Below are 21,766 nucleotides of genomic sequence, written 5' to 3'. Positions count from 1 at the left end.
TAGCAGGCATCCAGCTGAGCAAGGAGCCCAATGCGGGACTCTGTCCCAGGACATTGGATCATGACCTGAGCCAAAGGCAGATGCCTAAGTGAGCCACCCAGGTGCCCCTAAAGTATAGGTGATTTGATGAGTTTTGGCATATACATACACCTGTGAAAGCAGCTCTACAATCGAGATAGTGAACGTATGCATCTCCCCCAACAGTTTCCTTATCCTCCTTTGGAAATTCCTCCCTCCCAGCCTTTGCTCCTACTGTCCTATCCCCATGAAACCACTGTCTGCTCTTTGTTTGTATTTCCTAGAATTTTATATAAATGGGATCATACTGTATATATTCTTTCTCATCTGGCTTCGTTCGCTCAGCGTAATTATTTTTAGATTTATCCTTGTTGTTGCTGTGATGTGCTAATTCCATAGCCCTATCTAGCAAGTCTCAAGTTTCCAATTTTACACTCTCATTCCTTTGGCTAAAGGCTCTGATAACATTTATAACACACACACCCTTGGGCTATGTAAAATTTAGACATTATCAGCCATCCAGGTGAAGATCATGTCAGATCTTTGTTTTTGGAGAAGTGGTTGTGTTAGAAGTGTGATAGGGGTAAGGTGAAAAGAACAAGGCTTCTAGGCATATGAGAAGTGTCCCTGACGGAAACCAGTAAAACAGGGAAGGGAGGCTGACTCCTGAAAACAAACGTTTCCTTCCAGCCTCCCAATGTTGTATGTATTTGCAAAACACTGTAAAGTGCAATAGAATAAGGTGTGCCCAGAGGTACCTGGGTGGCTCAGTCGGTTAGGTGTCTGCTTTCAGCTCTGGTTATGATCTCAGGGTCCTAGGATCAAGCCCTGCCACCAGCTCCCTGCTCAGTGGGGAATCTGCTTCTGCCCTCTCTCTGCCCTTCCCCCTACTTGTGCGCTCTCTCCCCCTCTCTCTCACACAAATAAATAAATAAATAAATAAGATCTTTAAAAAACAAACAAACAGGGGCCCCCGGGTGGCTCAGTGGTTAAGCGTCTGCGTTAGGCTCAGGTCATGATCCCAGTATCCTGGGATCGAGCCCCCACATCAGGCTCCCTGCTCAGCGGGAAGCCTGCTTCTCCTTCTCCAGCTCCCTGCTGCTTGTGTTCCCTCTCTCGCTGTCTTTCTCTCTCTGTCAAATAAATAATTAAATAAAATCTTGAAAAACAATCAAACAAATAAAAAAACAAGGTGTGCCTGTAGAGGGCTGGCCCTGTGGCTTTCCTCAGCTTACTTTAACTTGCCTGTCACAAAATTTTTCCGTAGGCACTGGCCTTCATTTGGTGAATAACTTGTCCGGCCTTGCCACTTCCTCTAGCTTTTTTTTTTTTAAACATTTTTTTTAAGATTTTATTTATTTGTCAGAAAGAGAGAGAGAGAAAGCATACAAGGAAGCAGAGAGGCAGGCAGAGGCAGAGAGAGAGAGGCAGGCTCCCTGCTGAGCAAGGAACCCGATGCGGGACTCGATCCCAGGACCCTGGGATCATGACCTGAGCCGAAGGCAGTGGTTTAACCCACTGAGCCACCCAGGCATCCCTTCCTCTAGCTTTATAATGCATCTTTTGTATGAATATATATCGCTAAATACACTTGCTGGCTCATGCATGCATTTCATGTAAGGTCTCTTTTGAAAGCATAGATTTAACTTCTCTAGACTATAACATAGGGATGTTTCCTTACTTTCTAAATTAGGTACTTTAGTTAGAATGTTAAGATCTCCATTTTGTAGAATGATAACTATCTTGAAAAACTGTTGCATAACTATTTTCAAGAGCTCTGACTAATCCTGAAGAGGTTTCCAACCATTATGAGAGGGGAGAAGCTGATCACTGCTATAAACATGAATTCATGCATCCTAATGGCTGCTTTACCCCTGAGAGGCCAGTTGCAAAACATGTAAGGCAACTCCTGAGCCCCATAGGTATTTGGGGGTGAGGGTCAGTAACAAATGCCATAAAAGAGCAACAACAACAAACCCTGATGAGAGTACTAAGAACAGTCATTTTAATTTAATTATATTTTTAAGGATTTTATTTATTTGAGAGCATGCGTGTGCACACACGTGCACACGTGCACAAGTGAAAGAGAGAGAGAGAGCACAAGTAGGGTGAAGGTCAGAGGGGGAAGCTGACTCCCTGATGAGCAGGGAGCTTGATGTGGGACTCGATCTTGGGAATCTGGGATCCTACTCTGAGCCAAAGGCAGATGCTTAATGACCGCGACTCCCAGGTGCTCCCGGTCATTTTTTTTTTTTTTAAAGATTTTATTTATTTATTTATTTGACAGAGAGAAATCACAAGTACACTGAGAGGCAGGCAGAGAGAGAGAGAAGGAAGCAGGCTCCATGCTGAGCAGAGAGCCCCATGCGGGACTCGATCCCAGGACCCTGAGATCATGACCTGAGCCAAAGGCAGCGGCCTAACCCACTGAGCTACACAGGCGCCCCCCGGTCATTTTTATTTTAAAGCACTTTCACCCTTGATCAGGGTGTCTCAGCCAAGTCTCTATTGACATTTGGGGCCGGATATTTCCTTGTTGTGGGGCCTTGTCCTGTGCTTTGTAGGATGTTAGTAGCATCCCCGACCTCTAGCCACCAGAGGCCAGGAGCACCTCCCCAGGTTGTGAACAATCAAAACTGTCTCTAGATATTGCCGAATGGCACCTGGGGGACAAAATCATCCCCTTGCTGTCCACTGAGAACCACTGCCCTAGAGTAAGAGGTTCTAAAAATTTAAATTGGAAAATAAAAAAGACAGCTTTACTAAGATGTAATGCACATACCACACAATTCACCTTTGAAAAGTGGTTTTTAAATGTATTTACAAGGTCAAGCAACTGTTACTGCAATCTAATTTTAGACCAATTTTGTCCCCTCTGAAAGAACTTAATGCCTATTAGAAGTCAGCTCTTATTCCCCACCAACCCAGGCAACCACTAATCTACTTTCTGTTTCTATGGACTTGCCTGTTCTGAACATTTCATATAAATGGGATCATACAACTTGTGATTTTTGTGACTGATTTCTCTCATAATGCTTTCAAGGTTCACCTACTTTTTAGCATGTATCAGTACTCCATTCTTTTTAAAGGCTGAATAATATTCCATTGCATAGATAAACCACATTTGGTTTATCCATTTATCAGTTATTGGCCATTTGGTGTGCACCTACCTTTGGGCTATTTTTTTTTTTTACTATTTTTGGATTTTATTTATATTCAAGTTAGTTAACATATAGTATGTTATTAGTTTCAGGGGTAGAATTTAGTGATTCATCACTTGCATAGAACATCCATCACTCATTATAACAAGTGCCCATCACCCATTTACCCCATCCCCCCACCGACCTCCCCTCCAGCAACCCAGTTTGTTTCCTAGAGTTAAGGGTCTCTTATGGTTTGCCTCTGTCTTGGTTTTTATCTTATTTTATTTCTTCCTTCCCTTCCCTTGTGTTCATCACTTTTGTTTCTTAAATTCCACATATGAATGAAATCATATGGTATTTGTCTTTCTCTAACATATTTTGCTTAACATAATACACTCTAGTGCAAGATTTCATTCTTTTGATGGCTGAGTAATATTCCATTGTGTGTATTTATATGTATATATATTCCATATACCACCTCTATACATATATACCGTATATGTAATGGAATATAATATACACACATACACATACACACCCCCCTCCCCACATATCACATCTTCTTTATCCATTCATCAGTCAGTGGACATCTGGGCTCCGTCTATAATTTGACTATTGTGGACATTGCTGCTATAAACATTGGGGTGCTTGTGCCCCTTCAGATCACTCTGTTTGTATCCTTTGGATAAATACCTAGTAGTGTAATTGCTGACTTGTAGGGTAACTCTATTTTTAAATTTAAAAAAAAATTTTTTTGAAAGATTTTATTTATTTGACAGACAGAGATCACAAGCAGGCAGAGAGGCAGTCAGAGAGAGAGGAGGAACAGGCTCCATGCCAAGCAGAGAGCCCTATGCGGGGCTCGATCCCAGGACTCCGGGATCATGACCCGAGCCGAAGGCAGAGGCTTCAACCCACTGAGCCACCCAGGCACCCCTATTTTTAACTTTTTGAGGAACCTCCATACTGTTTTCCAGAGTGGCTGCACCAGCTTGCATTCCCACCAACAGTGGAAGAGGGTTCCCCTTTCTCTGCATCCTGGCCAACATCTGTTGCTTCCTGACTGGTTAATTTTAGCCATTCCGACTGCTCTGAGGTGACATAGCATTGTGGTTTTGATTTGTATTTCCCTGATGATGAGTGATATGGAACATTTTTTCATGCGTCTCTTGGCCATCTGGATGTCTTCTTTGGAAAAGTGTCTCCACAGAACACTGGTGTGGGGAGAGAGGAGGTGCGGGGCAGAGTTCCTGGGGACACAGCCTGCATTTCTGTGCCTCAGAGATTTCTAAGACCTTTCAACAAATTAAAAAAAAATGAATGATTATTAGCTAATCTTACAACTTTAATCAAAAAGGAGGAAAGCAGTCTCTTCCTTTGTGCTGCCTGTGGAGATGGCAGCCGTCTCCTACTTGGTATCATGGCTGCCCTCAGAACCCTTGTGAAGCCCAAGATCATTAAAAAGGGGACCAAGCATGATCTCAGGGTTCTGGGATCAAGCCCTGCATTGGGCTCTCTGCTCAATGGGGAGCCTGCTTCCCCCTCACTTCTGCCTCCCTCTCTGCCTACTTGTGATCTCTCTCTTTCTCTGTGTCAAATAAGTAAATAAATAAATAAATAAAATCTATTTTAAAAAGATTTTATTTTTAAGTAATCTCTACACTCAACATGGGGCTCAAACTTACAACAACAACAACATCAACAACAAAAAGAGGACCAAAGAGTTCATCCGGCACCAGTCAGACCGATAGGTCAATATTAAGCGCAACTGGTGGAAACTCAGAGGCATTGACAATAGGGCACAGAAGAATCAAGGGCCTGACCTTGATGCCCAACATCAGTTACAGAAGCAACAAGAAAGCAGAGCACACACTGCCCAGTGGCTTCCAGAAATTCCTAATCTATCTCAGGTGCTGCTGATGTGCAACAAATCTTACTGTGCCGAGGCTGCTCACAATGTCTCCTCCAAGAACCACCGAGCCACTGTGGAAAGAGTAGCCCAGCTGTCCATCAGCATCACCAATTCCAATGCCACACTGCACAGTGAAGAAATGAATAGATAGCTCATGTGCATCTCATATTTGTGTTAATAAAACCATAAAACTACCAAAAAAATGGAGAAAAGCACGAAACAGTTTGGCAGTTGCTGTGTGCTTATTTGTGTCTAGGGCATCTTTATGTTTTGTCTCCCAAATTAAAACTTTATTCTTTATCTCTTCCAGGCCTCATGTTTCGACTTGCATGCATGAGTTGTTTTGTTTGTTTGTTTGTTTATTAATTTTTTATTTTTTATAAACATATATTTTTATCCCCAGGGGTACAGGTCTGTGAATCACCAGGTTTATACACTTCACAGCACTCACCCAAGCACATACCCTCCCCAATGTCCATAATCCCACCCCCTTCTCCCAAACCCCCTCCCCCCAGCAACCCTCAGTTTGTTTTGTGAGATTAAGAGTCACTTATGGTTTGTCTCCCTCCCAATCCCATCTTGTTTCATTGATTCTTCTCGTACCCACTTAAGCCCCCATGTTGCATCACCACTCCTCATATCAGGGAGATCATATGATAGTTGTCTTTCTCTGCTTGACTTATTTCGCTAAGCATGATACGCTCTAGTTCCATCCATGTTGTCGCAAATGGCAAGATTTCATTTCTTTTGAAGGCTGCATAGTATTCCATTGTGTATATATACCACATCTTCTTGATCCATTCATCTGTTGATGGACATCTAGGTTCTTTCCATAGTTTGGCTATTGTGGACATTGCTGCTATAAACATTCGGGTGCACGTGCCCCTTTGGATCACTACGTTTGTATCTTTAGGGTAAATACCCAATAGTGCAATTGCTGGGTCATAGTCGACTTGCATGCAGTGTGTTTTAGTTTGCTATCTCTTGTCCAGGTCCAGTTCTACCATCTGGATCTCTACTTTTACCTCCTCATTCCATGATAATCACAGTCCCTTAATTGGTTCCTCTGCAGCCTCTTTCTAGTTTCTCCTTCTCTTGCCTATCTAGTCTGTCCCAGCCTGGCTAAACTTTAAAACAGCATTGCTGTGATTTGATCTCCACCTTTTGGTCAACCACAGGAATTCAAGTTAATTCAGTTCAATTCAATTCAGCTCAATTCATTCATTCATTCATTCATTCATTTATCAGATATCTTTGAGGCCCGGAATTTACCGTGCTGGGAATTCTGGAGGAGTTCCAGATATGCATTAGAGTCCATGTCTTTCATTAGGACAGATAAGACAGTTAACAAAATACATCTGAGGTACTATGTGGTAAGAGCCATTGGAATGGTACAAGCACAAAGATAGTTAGAGATGACTCACTGGTGGGTGAGACTGTGGATGTCTTTATGAATGGGATGCACTGAAGAATTGGTACGAATTCTTTGCCTGGAGATGGTGGTAGCAGGATATCTGGGGGAAAGGAGGGCATAGGCAAGGGCATGGAAATAGAAAAGCACAGGTGATATAAGAGTCAAATAATTGAAGTAGATGAGTAATGAAAGATCAAGTAGTGCAGTCATGTAGAGCAGAGAGAGCGGAAGGCTTTGAAAGCCAGGCCAGAGGGTTTGAAGTGTATGTGGTAGACATTGGAAAACAAGTGATCTGGGGTTTCTCTATCATTATAGCATTCCTGGCTTATTGTTAGGAGATGCTATGATGTAGTTGAGAAGGTTCTAAAGAGAGGCTTTGAGAAATCCATGAGCTTCTGCCATGAACTCCCTTCATGATTTCTTCTGGCTGCTTTATCTCTTTAGACCGGGTTTTCCTTGTCAATAAATCCAAGTAGGTGGAACAAAATGATCTTCCCAGCATCTCTGCTCCTGACTGTAAGCATGGACACAGAAGCCCTCATGCTATTTGAAGAATTAGGGATGTTGTGCTAAGGGCTGTGAAAAAATGGCAAGGCTCATTTGTGGGATTTCCATGGAGAAATGAGTCATACTTGGAAACACTGGAAAATAAGAAAATATTTGTTTATAGTCAACCCAAATTTCCTCCTGCACATATTTTTTCCTTTAGTGGCTTCCTTCCCAACTTTAATATAGAGGCTTATAAAATTCTTCAGAGATGAAGCGTATGTGCTTTGCCTCATCTTCGTATCCCTAGTGCATAGCACAGTGCCTGGCTCATAGCCTCTCAGTAAGACTCTGCTATAGAATAATTTCTTCCAATTCCCATCAAAACCTGCTTTCAGGAAGGAAAAATGTAAGCAAATTCATACTAAGGTATAAATGGCTGATAACCATTTAAATTATGACACCTATACTAATAGAAAATTTTCTTAAAAGGAATGGAATAGCCCTTTGCTAAAAACAAAATCCAGCTTTAATAGTGGCATACATAGACCTGAGGGAGGTTTCAGGATGGTAACTTGATGTTCCTAGCTGGGTTCCCAGTCACTAGTACCCCTTTTTTCCCCAAAAGGGGCCCCTCAATTTCCACCTAGAAGCTAAATCTTACCTCATTTTCTACAAATGCTATCTATTCTCAGTGGAAATTGCTTCTTTTCTTTTTTTAAGATTTTATTTATTTATTTGACAGAGTGAGAGAGAGCACAAGCAGGGGGAGCAGCAGGCAGAGGAAGAGGGAGAAGCAGACTCCCCGCTGAGCAGGATCCCAACCTGGGGCCAGGTCCCAGGACCCCGGGATCATGACCTGAGCCGAAGGCAGACACACAACCGACTGAGCCACACAGGCCCCTCTCTGCTTGCTTCTAAGTTGATTTCTGGGTCTTTTTAGCCCATTTCACAGAACTGGGCTTCTGTTCTGTTTCTTTAGCCTGAGTATCTGTCATGGTGGTATATCCCTTCCCCTGGATTAATTCAGATTAGAGCTCTGTGCTTATTTCTTTCCAGTATGTCCTAATACCTTTCCCCAACTGACTACCATGGAATCAAGTTTTGGTTATCATAGCCAGTCCAGTACCCATAGTCTTGCCCCCTGTTGTAAGATGCCCCCAAGTCTGACTGACAACCTGCTTAGACTTCCAAGAGTCACATCCATATGTAGCCTGCTCCTTGAACTACACAACTATACCCTGAGAACTAGGTAGAATGCTTGGCACTTCAAATTGGAGCTTTCTCTGCCACCTCACCCAACTCACCTAACTACTGACCTGGACTGCCCTCTGCCATTTGCTGTCACAACTCTTCGGCATTATATTCACCTGGCCTCCACATCTGAAGGTGAGCCAGCTCCATTGTGAGAAGGGTTTAGTGAGTCTACTTCTAGGCTCTGGCATGTCTTTTTTTTTTTTTAGGATTTTATTTATTTATTTGACAGGGAGAGAACAAACGCAGGGGGAGTGGGAGAGGAAGAAGCAGCAGGGAGCCTCATGTGGGACTCGATCCCAGGACCTCGGGACCATGACCCAAGCTAAAGGCTGACGCTTAATCACTGAGCCACCCAGGCACCCCTTGGCCCTGGCTTGTCTTAATTGAACTTATGTTGCCATGCCCTGGAAGATGGCAAACAAGGGCCATTTATATGAAGCTCCTGATGTCAGACCCTGGAGATAATAGCTTATCCTGCCAGATTATAAAGAAAGCCACATGGCTAACATCTTCCCGTGGGAGTCACCTAGGCAACTGAGGCTGTCTTGTTGTCCCAAGATAATAATCTTCCATATGGATATTTTTCTCTAGTTAAACACCTTTTACTTGATTCAGATCTGTTTTATATTTCTCTAAAATTCTCTTCCTTGACACCTGGAAAAGTTGACTTAACTTCTGACTCTGATCTTCCATCTGCTTCCTTGTGTTATGCGTTTATTGCATTCAACTTAAGCAGAAATGAATTTCATTGGCAGAGGGGCCCATTATCTGCACAGGGTAGGGAGATTTCTTTGTGGTATAATTTCAGGCATTCACAGAAAATTTCTACACTCAAACATTACATGGATGCTAACTGCACCATCATTATTTCCATCTAAGCTCTTTAATGGATGTGGCTCAATTTCTAGCCCATGTTTTCAGAGACTCAGAGTGACTTGATAGAAGGAAACAGAAACAAGGCAAAAACTGTAGTTCGTAATTATTGTGACTGCTGGCCTTTTGGATCCTCCCTATCATACACTGATGTTTTTAGAGGAATTTACTAGCTTGCACAATTGGGAAATGCAGTGTTCTATGCTTTGAGACACAGCTGGATCTAGGGGCTCAAATTGCATTATCAGGGCTCCTCATGTTTTCTTCCTCGGTTGGCAAGAAAGTTCCCAAGGGGAACTCTGACTGGCTGACTTGTGTAATGTGATCTCTCTTTATCCAAATATTGTGCCTAAGAGGGAGGCTGATGCTGACTGGCCAGCTTAGGTCACAGGAAGCCCAGCCTAATGGTCAGAAGGGGCAGACTTTTGGGGAGGGGCAATAGATTTCTTAAAGGTTTTTTTTTATTTTGAAATAAGTATAGACTTGCAGGAAATTACAAAAATAGGATAACCTCAGCCTCATCCAGCTTCTCCCAATGGTGACATCTTACCTAGCTATAGTATACTATCAAAACTGGGAAACTGACATTGGTATATTACTGTTAGAATATAGACCTCATTCAGTTTTTACCATTAAAAAACCTGCATTTGTGTGTATGTGTGTAGTTTTATGCTACTATCACAGTCAAGATCCAGAACTGGTCCATCACCACCGAAGAACCCGTTCATGTTACATCTTTGTATTCACTCTATCACCGCCCCTTCTCCAAACTGGCTGTACCATCCTACATTCACACCAGCAATGTGTGGAGATCCAGTTTCTCTGTGTCCTCAGCAGCATTTGGTATTTATCACTATTTTGTTATTTCAACTGTTCTAATAGGTGCCTGGTGATAGCACATGTTGGTCTTTCTTTTTTTAAGATTTTATTTTATTTATTTGACAGACAAAGATCACAAGTAGGCAGAGAGGCAGGCGGAGAGAGAGGAGGAAGCAGGCTCCCCACTGAGAAGAGAGCCCGATGCGGGGCTCCATCCCAGGACCCTGAGATCATGATCTGAGCCAACGGCAGAGGTTTAACCCACTGAGCCACCCAGGCGCCCCACATGTTGGTCTTAATTTACATTTCTCTAATGGCTAGTGATGTTGAACATTTTTCCAGATACTTGCTTACCATCTATATTTCCTTTTTGGTGAAATGTATGTTCATGTCTTTTGCCATTCCTACGTGGATTGTTTGCTTTTTATTGTTGTGCTCTGAGAGGTTTTTATATATACTAGATAGAAGGCCTTGGTCGGATATGGGGCCGGCAAATATTTTCTCCCAGTCTGTAACAAGTCTTTTCATCTTTTTTAAAAAAAGATTTTATTTATTTATTTATTCATGAGAGAGAGAGAGAGAGCGCACACAGGCAGAGAGAGTAGCAGGCAGAGACAGAGGGAGAAGCAGGAGCCCGATGTGGGACTCGATCCCAGAATGCTGGGATCATGATGTGAGCTGAAGGCAGCCGCTTAACCAACTGAGCCACCCAGGCATCCCTTTTTTTGTTTTTTTAAATATTATACTAGGTATTTAGGATAGTTATACTTTATTTATTTTTAAAAAGATTTTATTTATTTATTTGACAGAAAGAGACACAGCGAAAGAGGGAACACAAGCAGAAGGAGTGGGAGAAGCAGGCTTCCTGCCAAGTAGGGAGCCCGGTGAGGGGCTCCATTGCAGGACCCTAGGATCATGACCTGAACCAAAGGCAGACATTTAATGACTGAGCCACCTAGGCACCCCATCTTTCATCTTTTAAAAAAAATTTATTTATTTATTTACTTATTTGACAGAGAGAGAGATCACAAGTAGGCAGAGGGGCAGGCAGAGAGAGAAGGGGAAGCGGGCTCCCCACTGAGCAGAGAGCCCGATGTAGGACTCGATCCCAAGACCCCAGGATTATGACCTGAGCTGAAGGCAGAGGCCCTAACCCACTGAGCCCCCCAGGTGCCCCATCTTTCATCTTTTTAACAGAGTCTTTCAATGGAAACTGTCTTTAATTTTGATAAAGTCCAATCATCAATTTTTCCTTTTAAGGATTGTGCTTTTGGTGTCAAGTTTAAGAACTTTTATTGAGTCTGAGGTCCCAAAGATTTTTTCCTATGTTCTGATTCTAAAAGCTTGTTTCTAAAACAGTTTTACATTTTACATTAACTCCATGATCCATTTTCAGTTAATTGTACAAGGTTTGTGGTTCAGGTTAAGGGTTTTTTTGTTTTGTTTCGTTTGTTTTGTTTTGCTTGTAGATATCCAGTTGCTCCAGCACCATTTGTTGAAAAGGCTATGGTTGGGGCGCCTGGGTGGTTCAGTGGATTAAGCCTCTGCCCTTGGCTCGGGTCATGATCTCAGGGTCCTGGGATCAAACCCCACATCAGGCTCTCTGCTCAGTGGGGAGCCTGCTTCCCCCTCTCTCTCTGCCTGCCTCTCTGCCTCCTTGTGATCTCTCTCTGTCAAATAAATAAGTAAAATATTAAAAAAGAAAAGAAAAGGCTATGGTTCCTCCCTTGGATTGTTTTTGCATCTTTGTCAAAAAACAGTTGGGTGTTATTTGTGTGGGTCTATTTATGGGTTTTTGATTCTGTTCCATTGATTATATCTGTATCTCTGTTAATACAGTAATTACCTTGATTACTATAGCTATGTAGTAAGCACTTCATCAGGTAGAGTGATCCCTCCCAACTTATTCTTTTTAAAAAATCATTTTATTTTTAATTAAATATTTTGAAATTAGCTTAAAACTAAATTTAAATTAAAAATTAAGTATGTTTTATTTAAAATTTTATTTTAATATTGCTATCTTAAGGTTTGTGCCTTTCCATATAAATATTATTTTGTTTTATTTTACTTTTAAGATTTAATTATCTGAGAGAGGGAGAGAGAGCATGAGTAGGGGAGGGGCAAAAGGAGAAGGAGAAGCACACTCCCCACTGAGCAGGGAACCCTACACTACACGGGGCTTCATCCTGGGACCCCGGGATCAGGACCTGAACTGAAGACAGACAGTTAACTGACTTCAGGCACCCCTCCATATAAATTTTAGAATAAGCTTGTCTACAGAACACCTTGATAGGGAATACATTAAACCTATAGATTTGGAGAGAATTGGCAGCTTTATTATTTTGGATCTTTCAATCTATAAACATGGCATATTTCTCCATTTATCTAGGTCTTTGATTTCTTTCATCAGCATTTTGTAATTTTCAGCATACAGGTCCTATACACACTTGTAGATCTTATAGTTATGTCTTGAACAACATGGGTTTGAACTGCATGGGTCTATTTATATCTGGATATTTTACAGTACAGTATTGTAAATGTATTTCCTTTTATGGTTTGCTTAAAAACATTTTCTTTTCTCTAGCTAACTTTGTTGTAAGAATACAGTATATGATACACATAACAATACACAAAATATGTGTTAATTGACTGTTTATGCTATTGTAAGGCTTCTGGTCAATGGTAGGTTATTAGTAGTTACATTTTTGGGGAGTCAAAAGTTATACAGAGATTTTCAGCTGCACAGGGGTCAGCACCCCAGCCCCTGCATTGTTCAAGGGTCAACTGTATATCTAAGTATTTCATTTTCTTTGACACAAACATAAGTGGTACTGTGTTTTAAATTTTGGTTTTCACAAGTTTGTTGTATGTATGTATATATATATAAAACATACATACATACAATTGGTTTTTGAGTGCTGACTTTGTATTCTGAAACCTTGCCAAACTCACTTATTAGTTCTGGGAGGAGGTTTTAGAAGGTTTGTTTGTTTTGTAGATTTCTTGGGATTACTTATACAGAGCTTTACAAATAGGGATACTTTTATTTCTTCATTTAAAAAAAATCTGCATAAGCTGGTGCAGCCTCTCTGGAAAACAGTATGGAGGTTCCTAAAAAAGTTGAAAATACACCTACCCTTTGACCCAGCAATTACACTGTATTTACCCCAAAGATACAAATACAGTGATCCGAAGGGGCACCTTCACCCCAGTGTTTATAGTAGCAATGTCCACAATAGCCAAACTATGGGAAGAGCCCGGATGTCCATCGACAGATGAATGGATAAAAAAGATGTGGTATAAAATTAGTATAAACTGAGGCCATTCTTCTTTTTGGAAGAGTGCAATATTTTCTCAGTAGAATCAAGGAATTTAATTTTTATTAAACTCTGGAAAATCTTCCAGAGTTACTTCAATTATTGAGTCCTAACATGAGGCTGGGCTCTTTTGGGAATAAGATAATTATATTAGTCCCATTCCCGACCCTCAAATAGCATCATGATCCATTGGCTCGCTCAGACTTAAGTGACAGACTGGAGGATACAAAAGGTGTTATTGGTCTGGCAATGAGAGCTATAGACATTTTTGGGGTTTATCAGTGGGAAAGACATCAGTTAGGGCTACAAGAGGTGTGTGTGTAGGGGGACTAGCAGATAATTTAAAAATTTATATATGAATGAAAATAAGGCCAGAGTTGGGGGGCAACAAGTGTAGAGAGCATTTCGTAGGCCATCACAACATCAGTATGATAGAGGAATGCCATAGATATTGGGGAAGAGGTTTATATACAAGGCAGGTTTGTGGAAGATTTTTGTTGGGGAAGTAAAATTTTATTCTGTCTATATTTATGTCTCTCAAATATAACCTTTACCTGAGGGGGAAAAAAAAGATGTGGTATATGTTGTATACAATGGAATATTACACAACCATCAAAAATGAAATCTTGCCATTTGCAATGACATCGATGGAGCCAGAGGGTATTATGCTGAGCAAAATAAGTCAGTCAGAGAAAGACAATTATCATGTGATCTCTCTGATATGCAGAATTTAAGAAATGAGGCAGAGGATCATAGGAGAAGAGAGGGAAAAATGAAACAAGATGAAACCAGAGGAGACTCTTAATCCAGGAAGCAAACTGAGGGTTGCTGAAGGGGAGGGGAGTGAAAGGGATGGGGTGGCTGGGTGATGGACATTGGGAAGGGTATTTGTTGCGATGAGCGCTGGGTGTTGTGTAAGACTGATGAATCACAGACCTGTACTCCTGAAACAAATAATACATTACATGTTAAATAAAAAAATAAAAAATAAATGCAGTAAAGACAAAAAAATCTGCATTTTAAAATTTATTCTATTTTTTCTTTTGCCTTTTTGTCTTATTCCACTGTTAACAGCTTTAAGTAGAATGTTGAATAAGAAAGATGGGTAGGGGCACCTGGGTGGCTCAGTGGGTTAAGCCTCTGCTTTCAGCTCAGGTCATGATCTCAGGGTCCTGGGATCGAATCCCACATCAGGCTCTCTGCTCGGCAGGGAGCCTGCTTCCCCTTCTCTCTCTGCCTGCCTCTCTGCCTACTTGTGATCTCTCTCTGTCAAATAAATAAATAAAATCTTTAAAAAAAAGAAAGATGCTTTGTTCCTCATCTTATGGGAGAAGCATTCAGTCTTTCCCTATTAAATACAATATTAATTACAAGTTTTTTATAAATATTCTTTATCAAGTCAAGGAAATTTTTCTCTATTCCTAGTTTGATGAGTTTTCTTTTTTTTTAACAATCATGGATGGGTTCTGGATTTTGTAGATGCTTTTTCTGCCTCAGTATCTCTTCTTAGTGAACTGCTTCTTTTACCATTGTGTAATGTCCTTTGTTTCTAGTAATTATCTTTGCTCTGAAGTCTACTTTATTTTTTTAAAGATTTATTTATTTATTTATTTGACAGAAAGAGAGAGAGAGAGAGAGATATCACAAACAGGCAGAGAGAGAGAGAGGAGAAGGCAGGCTCCCTGCCAAGCAGAGAGCCCAATGTGGGACTCGATCCCAGGACCCCGAGATCATGACCTGAGCCGAAGGCAAAGGCTTAACTCACTGAGCCACCCAGGCGCCCTGAAGTCTACTTTAATATTAATACAGTCACTCCTGCTTTTAAAAAATTAATGTTTGCATTATATTCATATTTCTATCCTTTTACTTTTCACCTACCTATATGATTGTATTTGAAGTGGGTTTCTTTTCCTTTTTATTTTTTCAAAGACTTTATTTATTTATTTGACAGAGTGCAAGAGAGCACAAGCAGGAAGAGCAGCAGAGGGAGAGGGAGAGGCAGGCTCCCCACTGAGCAGGAAGCCCGATGTGGGGCTCGATCCCAGGACCCTGGAATCATGACCTGAGCCAAAGGCAGATGCTTAACCACCTGAGACACCCAGGTGTCCCTGAAGTGGGTTTCTTACAGACAGTATATGATTAGATTAATTTTTTAAATCTATGCTGCTAATATCTCTTTTAATTGGTATAATTAAACTATTTATATTTAAGTTAATTATTGATATGTTAGGGTACACGTTTGCCATTTTATTATATTTACGTGGCCATAATTATGTTAACACTGATTATTGCTTTAACCCCAAACCATGATATAAATCTGCTGGGAAGATGGGAGGAAGGCAAAGCATGTGTGCAAAATGCTGGAAGAAAAGAGGTAGATCTTTATCTTCTGTAGTAGCAAGTCAATTTATAATAGATAAAATGGAAAATAATAAATATCAGTATAATAATAGCACTGATAAATAGAGGCAAATAATTTAAGGAAAGAGTTAAAAGGGTTGAATGTGGTTGTCTCTGGGGAATGAGAATCAGAGATGGGTAAGAGTAGAACAAGACATTGCATTTTTGGGGGCACCTGGGTGGCTCAGTCGGTTAAGTGTCTGCCTTCGGCTCAGGTCATGATCCCAGGGTCCTGGGATCAAGCTCCATTTTGGGCTCCCTGATCAGTGGGGTGCCCGCTTCTCCCTCTGCCTGTTGCTCCTCTGCTTGTGCGCTCTCTGACAAACAAATTCTTTAAAGAAAAGACATTGCATTTTAATTTTTTTTAATTAAGTAATTTATTTAGGATTTTATTTATTTATTTGACAGACAGAGATCACAAGTAGGCAGAGAGAGGGGGGAAAGCAGACTCCCCGCTGAGCAGAGAGCCTGATGTGAGGCTCAATCCCAGGACCCCGGGACCACTACCCAAGCTGAAGGCAGAGGTTTTAACCCACTGAGCCACCCAGGGACCCCAGACATTGCATTTTTAAAAGCCTTAGAAAGTATCACTAGACTTTTAGAACTTTATAGCTATATTGCTTGATAAAAATATATTTAGTAAATCTAAATTTAAAAATAATAAATTATTTTTAAATACAGTTTTCATTAACCCTGTCTGCCCCTTGGAATTGTCTAGGTGAACTTTTAAAAATACCAATTATCAGGCCCACCTTATTACCAATCAAGCTGGGTCTGGGGTTCAAGCATCAACATTCAAAACTCATTTCCCAGATTATCTGAACATGTATCTGGGGTTGAGGATGGCTGGTTTAGAACATATATTAGGTTCTATATATTAGACCTTTGGTAAAATGTTAGTGATAGGGAGAAAGATAAAACATGAAACTCAGGCGCCTGGGTGGCTCAGTGGGTTAAAACCTCTGCCTTCGGCTCGGGTCATTGTCCCTGGGTTCTCGGATTGAGCTGTCTGCTCAGCAGGGAGCCTGCTTACCCCTCTCTCTCTACCTGCCTCTCTGCCTACTTGTGATCTCTGTCTGTCAAATAAATAAATAAATCTTTAAAAAAAACAACCATGAAGGTCTTATCTTAAAATCAAGCAACTTGGGGTGCCTGGGTGGCTCAGTGGGTTAAAGCCTCTGCCTTCAGCTCAGGTCAAGCCCCGAATCCGGCCTTCTGCTCAGCAGGGAGCCTGCTTCCCTCCTTTCTCTGCCTGTCTCACTGCCTACTTGTGATCTCTGTCTGCCAAATAAATAAATAGAATCTTTTTTTAAAAAAAATCAAGCAACTTATTAGAGATTGGTGGATCAGTCATTTTTGGAAGGCCCTGCTTGAGAGAAATTAAAGACGGGCTAAATATTTGTAGATGGTGAAGCAGAGGGAGCAAAAGGGCATTAGAGCTGCAATTTAGGGCCTTGCAGGTCTGCCTCATGTGATTAAAAGTACAAGAGACTGGGGAGCCTGGGTGGCTCCGTCGTTTGGCGTCTGCCTTCAGCTCGGATAATGATCATAGGGTCCTGGGATCAAGCCCCACATTGGCCTCTTTGCGGGGAGCCCGCTTCTCCCTCTCCCACTTCCCCTGCTTGTGTTCCCTCTCTCGCTGTGTCTCTCTGTGTGTCAAACAAATACTTTTTTAAATCTTTAATTAAAAAAAAAAAACTACAAGAGTCTATGGCAGTTTATATTTTCTAAGTCCATAGAGAGATAAAAGCAGAAGGGAAAAAAAGAAGAAAACATTAACTCCTAAATCGAGAATATTCTGTGGTTCTTACAGTATCACTTAAAATATTTTATTTTACAAAGTGGCCCTTGGTACCTTCTCACATCCTCTCTTTGGGCCTCCATCAGCATTTGGTGGTCATAACTAATGGACTCATGTACCAAGATAGAAGATAGTGGAGGTGTGTCTGAAGAAGAAGACGAGACAATCAAGAGACCAAAAGAGGGTCTATACTATGCAGGTGTCCAGAAGGATGTACATTCAGGAAAGCTGCAAAAGTTAGAAGACACGCCTCTCTCATCCCAAGAGGTAACTACACAACGTGCCTCTAAAGAGAATCATAGCATTTTTAAAACTGTATAATTCAGTGTGCTTTTTAGTATATTCACAAAAATGTGCAACCATCACTAGTAACTAATTCTAGAACATTTTCATCACCTCCCAAAGAAATCCTGTACCCATAAGCAGTCATTTGGCCCATTCTCCCCTCCTCCCAGGCCCTGGTCGTTGCTAACTTCTTTTCTGTCTCTATGGATTTGCTTATGTTGACCATTTTATTTCAGTGGCATTGTACAAAATGCAGCCTTTTGTGCCTGGCTTCCTCCACTTTGCATAATGTTCTCAAGGTTGGACCATGTTATACCAAGTATTAGTGCTTTACTTTGGCTGAATAATATTCTGTTGTATTGGTGCGCCACATTTTGTGTATCTGTTCATCGGCAGATGGACAGTTAGGTGATTTCCATTTTTGGTGACTGTAAATAATGCTGCTGTGAACATTTGTGTACAAATCTTTTGTGTGGACATATGTTTTCATTTCTCTCGGGTGTATACCAAAGAACAGGATGCTGGGTCATATGGCAGTTCAATGTTTAACTTTTTGGGGAACCGCTGACCTGTTTTCTACCCCAGCTGCACCATTTTATACTCCCATCAGCAGTGTATGAAGGTTCCCATTTCCCTGCCTGTCAACACTTATTGTCTGTCTTTAAATTATTGCCATCCTAGTGGGTGTGAAGTGGTATCTCACTGTGGTTTTGATACGCATTTTCCCTGATTCCTAAGGACAGTTGGGCATGTCTTCATGTGCTTCGTGGTCATTTGTAGATCTTTAGAGAAATGTCTATTCAGGTCCTTTGCCAGGTTACCTGCATCCTGCATGGCAGGTCAACCCACAACCTTTGTTGCAGTTTGCCCCAAACCATCAGAAATTCATCAACAGCTGCCAGCTTCCCTCTTGTTGGCTCCAGCTTTCAACTCAGTACTCAACAGGGAAAGCCAAATCTACTTCCCAAACCAATCACATAAGATCCGGCTTCTTAGTAGCCATGCTCCAGCTTATAAAAAAATAATAATTTATTTGGGGGTGGGGGAGGGGCATAGCACGAGAGAGTCCTAAGCAGCCTCTGCACTGAACATGGAGCCCAAGGCAGGACTCTGTTTCAGGACCCTGAGATCACGACCTGAGCTGAAACCAAGAGTCAGACGCTTAACGGACTGTGCCACCCAGGCGCCCCACAGCCCACTTCCAGCTTTTCCTACCAACAGCCTCCCATCAGAACCGAGAGACAGCATATACAAATGGGCAGTGATCAGACCACATATAAAAATAGAACTTGGGGACACCTGGGTGTCTCTGCCTTCAGCTCAGGTCATGATCCTAGAGTCCTGGGATTGAGTCCCACATCTGGCTCCCTACTCTGCTAGGAGCCCGATTCTCCCTCAACCTCTCTTTCTCTCTCTGTCTCATGAATAAATAAATAAAATATTAAAAAAAAAAAGAACTTGGCTCTACAATCTGCAGCAACCTGCCCAGGAAAACAGACCCTTATCAACAATAAACAATACGGGAAGCCAGCCTGCTATAAATCATACACCTTTTGTAACAACCAGCCCTAAATGGCCAGGACTTGATTAGTAACTGACAAGCTTCCTTCATTCTCCGGCTTCTAAATTTGGACCAACGGGAGAAAGCGAAGTATGTACCCCGAACTAATCATCTAGGAAGCCCTGCTTCTTGTTAATCTGCCTACAGCTTCCCCATGCCAATGGCCTCCCATCAGGGCACGCCTGAAGCCTTCTCTTTTTTACTAGAAAGCTTTACCTTCTCTGTCTGCCTTTGAGTCTCTGCTGAAAGGCAAGTGATGGTGTATGACACTCTTGCTCTCAGAAGCTCAGAATAAATGGCCTTTGCTTTTCTCATTTGGTTTGTCTTCGTTTCTTTCCACAGGGCATACCTGACGTCTTTCCTTTTTTTTTTTTTTTTTTTTTTTTTTTTTTTCACTATAAAACTTTCCCAGGGACGCCTGGGTGGCTCAGTTGGTTAAGCAGCTGCCTTCGGCTCAGGTCATGATCCCAGAGTCCTAGGATCGAGTCCCACATCAGGCTCCTTGCTCAGCGAGGAGCCTGCTTCTCCCTCTGCCTCTGCTGCCACTCAGCCTGCCTGTGTGCTCTCTCTCTCTCACAAATAAATAAATAAAATCTTTAAAAATAAAAACCCAAACTTTCCCACTCTGCTGCCTGCTTTGCATCTCTGCCAACCGTAATCGATGATGCCTGACTCCCTTGCTACAGCAAGTTCTAAATAAATCGCTTTTTTTTTTAGTTGTTGTTCTTATTTGGGTGGTTTTCGTTGATTGTCACAGTGGGACTGCCAGATAAAATATAGGATGCCCTGTGAAATTTGAATTTCAGATAAACAACAAACAATTTTTAGTATGACTATGTCTCAAATACTGCAAAATTGTGATTTGCTCAATCTAGAACCCGAAGCATATGTAAAAATGTAACTCCACACAGAATTCTCAGAGAGGAGCATCTTGACACAAGGCAGCTGAATAATTCTGCTTGGCTGAGCCCTCTTTGCTAAATGCCAATTAAATGACACTTCTAGTTTCTGTTGTGTTGTGTTGTGTTTCTGTACCAGAAAAGAGCTTCTCCTCCAATCAGTTCATGTTTTGATTTGTCTCTATCAAGCTGGGAGACTTTTAAGTTACTGTCTGGGCTTTAGTCCCAGAAAATAAAAGGCATTTTATTCTAGAAGTCCTTTGCTCCATGTGTGTTAGTTAGAGTGGCTTCCGTGGTCCCTGCTGCTGGTCTCCCCATGCTCTTCTGTGCGAGTCATGTCATTTCAGTTGCCCAAGTCCCTGGAGGTTCACGGATTTATTTTTGTCCCAACCAGATGGCTCCAGGTTCCTGTGACTGCATAGGAGTCTTTCGGATTATCCTGTTTATCTTTTCCAGTGCCCGGGGTAAGGGCAGATCTTCATGAAGCACGTTTGTCAGCAGGATAAGCCGTTCACCACCACTGCTACCTGGAAACCATAACCGAAGTTATTAGATTTCATATACGCGTTCATAATCTCCATAGCAAAAGCCGGAAGGGGATAGTTGGCTTGTTTTTCGATGCCCCCTGTGGAAAGGCAGCCCCTTCTGCAGAGAGGAAGGGGACTCTACAGGGGGCGCCAGACGCCCCCCCACTGAGCCCTTCTTTGCCTTTAAGGAGGCGGGCGTGAAAAAGAGAAGCAGAATATCTTTAATGAGACTAATAAACCTGAAGGTAGGTGCGGTGTTTAAAGAAACAATAAGTCAAACCTGGCACAGGCACTATTTCACTGTGAAATTAAGGAATTGGTCCACAGGGAACACTTGGCTTTTATTAAAAAAATAATCTCCACACATTCCCACACAATGGAAGCTCTCTTACAAGGGCCCAGGATAAAGCTGACTCTGCCCTGGTCAGCTCAGGTTTTGAAAACTTGAAAAACACGCTGGAAGTCACCCAGTACAAGATTCGGGGGGGGCCTTGATACTTACACAGGTGCACCTGTGTTCACTTGCCCAGCCAAACACATAAATCCAGGAGTTATGAATGACTCTTGTCAGGGGGTTCAGTCACCACAAACGTTTATTGTTCAAGATGCCGAAGGACTCACAATGTCACAGATTGTTAGATGACTTGTTCTCATTCCTAGGTCAGTTCCTCTTAGGGCTCTACCCACACAGTGCAGAAGCCAAGTGCACTCAGGAACGGCAGGGGGAGCTACTTGGCCTTTATCCCAGAGAAACCAAATTTCCGACTTTGGGGATCTAGCTGGACGACTCAGCGCCTTGTTCTGGCGGGCCTCAAGAAACTCAAAGGCTACTAAAGTAGTATGCTTGCCTCATAAGCCAATCAGAGGCTTCTGCCTACAAAAGCCATTAGGACACAGTGCTGTCCGCAAAGAGTACTATTATATAAAGGCAAAAACATGCTGGAAATACTGTCCTGATTTAATCTAGACCTCGGAAAGCTAAGCAAGGCAGTGACAGATGAGTTCTGCGTGTGTTTGGGGGTGGGGTGGGGAGGGAGTTAGTTTACAGGGGAGG

General features: G+C 41.9%; 1 protein-coding gene across 1 annotated transcript in view; it reads left to right on the top strand.

Moving 5' to 3' along the window:
* PAGE4 (PAGE family member 4) overlaps positions 1–21,766 on the top strand; it is a 155,274-nt gene that overhangs the window by 5,439 nt on the left and 128,069 nt on the right. The gene's annotated exons all lie outside the window — the stretch shown is intronic.

This window comes from Mustela putorius, unplaced genomic scaffold (assembly GCF_011764305.1).
Source record: "Mustela putorius furo isolate JIRA1106 unplaced genomic scaffold, ASM1176430v1.1 tig00003903_pilon_pilon_pilon, whole genome shotgun sequence".
In the NCBI taxonomy this organism is placed as follows: Eukaryota; Metazoa; Chordata; class Mammalia; order Carnivora; family Mustelidae; genus Mustela; species Mustela putorius.
The sequence above is the reverse complement of the archived record's forward strand: the minus strand, read 5'-3'. Positions and strand labels throughout refer to the sequence as shown.